This window comes from Cricetulus griseus (assembly GCF_003668045.3).
Source record: "Cricetulus griseus strain 17A/GY chromosome 1 unlocalized genomic scaffold, alternate assembly CriGri-PICRH-1.0 chr1_1, whole genome shotgun sequence".
Lineage (NCBI taxonomy): Eukaryota > Metazoa > Chordata > Mammalia > Rodentia > Cricetidae > Cricetulus > Cricetulus griseus.
Window position 1 is genome coordinate 58,411,876 of NW_023276807.1, and position 3,383 is coordinate 58,415,258.

Genomic DNA, 3,383 nt, shown 5'->3' on the forward strand with positions numbered 1-3,383 from the left:
CAAAGTACATCTGCCTCTAGCTTCCTGAGAGAAGAAACAGAATCTGAAATTAGATTGTTTTCTAAAACTCAAAAACTGCTTAGGACTACCCTTGGGTGATAATTGGGCTGGGTATGAAACTCTGTGGTACAACCGTTTCCCTTAGATTTTCCATTATCTTTATTTGCCTTCATGATTCTTGATATTTTATAGGAGACATAAACACTTATTTTTAAATTTCTACTTAGAAGCTCTTGTGTGTGTCCACTCCTTTGACATTATGATGGAACATTATCAACTACAAAGGTCACACTCAAGAACCATGGAGTTAAGTTGTAAAGTAATTGCCAAAAAGAAAAAAAAAACATAATATTTTAATGAACATGGTTGTTTGGACAAGAAATGTCCCTCGTAGGTTCATGTATTTGGGCATGTAGTCCCCAGCTGTTGGTACTGTTTGGAATCTTTAGGAGGAAAAGCTTCAGTGGAGGAAGTGCATCACTTGGGGGCAAACTTTGAGGGATTATGAGAATTAAATCTTGCCCCATGTCCTTCCTGTTCTCTCTCTCTCTCTCTCTCTCTCTCTCTCTCTCTCTCTCTCTCTCTGTTGTGTGTGTGTGTGTGTGTAGGAAGTATTTTTAGGCCTGCTTCCTGCTCCTGCTGCCATGCTTTCCTTGCCTGTTGCCATGCCCCTCCTCCATAATGGACTCTGTCTCTCTGGAATCATAAACCAGAATAAACATTTTCTTCCGTAAGTTGCATTTGGGTATGGCATTTCATGGTCACGGGAAAGTGACTAATACAGTGAGTTCATGGTTTCGTGTTGATCTGTGTTGTAGCTATCCCTGGCCACATGCAGGCCACTTTGCCCACAGCCTACCGTTTAGACACTCCTGGACCCTTTAATTTCTAAGTGATAGAAATTACAGAATGTCTTTGGGTTATATGTTTTCTCATGTACTGTATCATGCATCATTCTACTTCAGACCCAATGTTATTTAGTAAGAGTTATTTTTATTTTTGTGGGTTTTTTGAGACAGAGTCTCATCATATAACCTTGCTAAGCTGGTACTTACTGGCCTCAAACTCATGGCAGTTCTTTGCCTCTGCCTCCCAAGTTTTGGGATTTCAGATCTGAGCCACCAAACCTGGCTCAAACACTCTTCTTTTTTCCAGTCTGAGGATTGAATTTAGGGCCTTGTTTTAACTGGGGTTTCTACTGCTGTGAAGAGACACCATGACCACAACAACTCTTTCCCCCCCCCCCAATGCCTTTTAGTTTTATTTGATGATGAACAGACAAGATTAACACACCCAGCAACTCCAGTGACTTTTGCTCACACTACTGAGAAGCAAGACAGCCCCTCTCTCCATGGCCATGCCTCAGCACAGAAGCCCTGTTCTTTAGGGTTATAGGACATCGACACTCGTGCAGCTGCCTGACCGCACTAGACTGTTAGGACTTGACTGAGATGGAAGCCTTGGGTTGTCTCAGTTGGGGGTGGGGGGAGTAGGACTCTAGAAAACATCTCAGAAGATGCCACTGTGCCTGGTTCTGGATGAAGTCCTTGTCAAACCACTCACAGACAACACTAGCCCTCGCCCCAGTGGACTTGCTCTTGGCAGGGTGCCTTACTTTTCAGAGTTGCACTTCTTAAATTGACAATGCGAGGACTACATCAGAACACCAAACACCCCCAAATGGAGCCTAAATTTGAGCAAATATAAACTGGGATGCAATTATTAGAATCATAAGGATGGGCAGCGGAAAATCACCCTAAACCTCTATCCTAGCTCAGAACTCCCTGCTAGCCGGTAGAAAGGAAAGGAGAAGAAACAGCATGCTTTGTACAACTTGATAATACTGTAGGGGGTCCCCAGGACCACCGGTCTCCATGGCTCCCCTACTGCCTGGAGAGCTGCTCATACAGCTTGGGCATGTAGTCATTCCACTCTGCCTGGTAACAGGTGCTGGCCACCAGGGCTCCCAGGTAATACTTCTTGCAGAAGGCTGCCACCTTGAACTTGCCGTGGTGATCTCCTGACCTGTTGCTGAGGATGGGTTTGTCACAGTTCAGTGGTTTGTCCTGCTCATATACCAGCCAGACATAGCGGTGGAGGCCAGTGCCTCTGGGAGGCCCAGAGCCCAGGTAATCTGAGAGAACCTTGCCGCTGCTAATGTCATTGCCCTTCATGTTGGCCACCAGAAAATGGTGCCACTCCCTGAATTTGGGGTCCTTCCTGCTGGGAGCTTCAGGGTCTGTGAGGACCAGGGCGTAGAGTTTCCCTGGGTCAACACCATCCCAAGAAACGCGGCTGGGCCTATTTTTAACCTGGGTGGGCGTCAGCACTTTGCCCAGCTCGTCCACCTCCACCACGGTGTAGACAACCCGTAGTGCATGCTGGGGATGCTCGTCCACCTCCTGCAGGCTCAGCGGCCGGAGCACTTGCTGATGTCAGCAGGTGTGGTGACAGCAAGGGTGAGCACACAAGCACTGAGTCTGAGTGCGGACCACAGCAGCTCTTATAAAGGAAAACATTTATTGGGACTGGCTTACAGTTGCATAGGTGTAGTCTATTATCGTCATGGCGGGAAGCATGGCAGACATGGTGCTGGAGAAGGAGCTGAGAGTTCTACATCTGGATCCATAGGCAGCAGGAAGAGAATGTGTGCCACACTAGACCTGGCTGCCTTGAGCTTCTGAGACCTCAAAGCCTGCCCCCAGTGACAGGCTTCCTCCAACAAGGCCACAGCCCCTATTAATGCCATTCTCTGTGACCCCACCAGGGCCATTTTCTTTCAAACCACCTCAAGCCTCATGTATGCTGGGAAGTGCTCTACCATTGAACTATGCCCCAAGCCTTTGATGATTTCTTCCTGTCTGCTTTCCTGGTTCTCTCTTCCTGACATCTTTTTCAAAATTTCTTCTCCTCTACAAGCTCTAACAATATATTATTTTCCTGGCAGTACTGAGGACTGACTGTACAGCTTCATAAGTGATTGGCGACTGCTCTGCCACTGAACTACAGCCCTGTATTTTCTTTCTGTATTTTACTTCTCTAACTAGACCTTTAGTTTTACTTTCTGGGACAGTTAGTTTATCATCTATCTTTAGGGGAAAAAATATTTTCTTTTGTTCTTGTATATTTAACTACTCAGAGTAATTTTTATAGGAATCTATTCTTTTTACCCTCTTCTCTTATTTTGTTGTATATAGCCTTCTGACTTTTATGTGTATATATATTTACATTTATATATTGTTGTATATAGTTTGTTTTTATACATTTTGTATATATTTTTATGTAGTTTTGTATATATTTGTTGTATATAGTTACTGGCTTCTATTGCTGGGATAAAATATCATGATCTAAAGCAACTCTTAGGTCACATCCCATCACTGAGG

General features: G+C 44.8%; 1 pseudogene; it reads right to left on the minus strand.

Annotated features, from left to right (window-relative positions):
* Nucleotides 1-1,883: 1,883 nt before the first annotated feature.
* LOC100753789 lies at nt 1,884-2,545 on the minus strand (annotated as a pseudogene).
* Between the last annotated feature and the right edge of the window lie 838 nt (nt 2,546-3,383).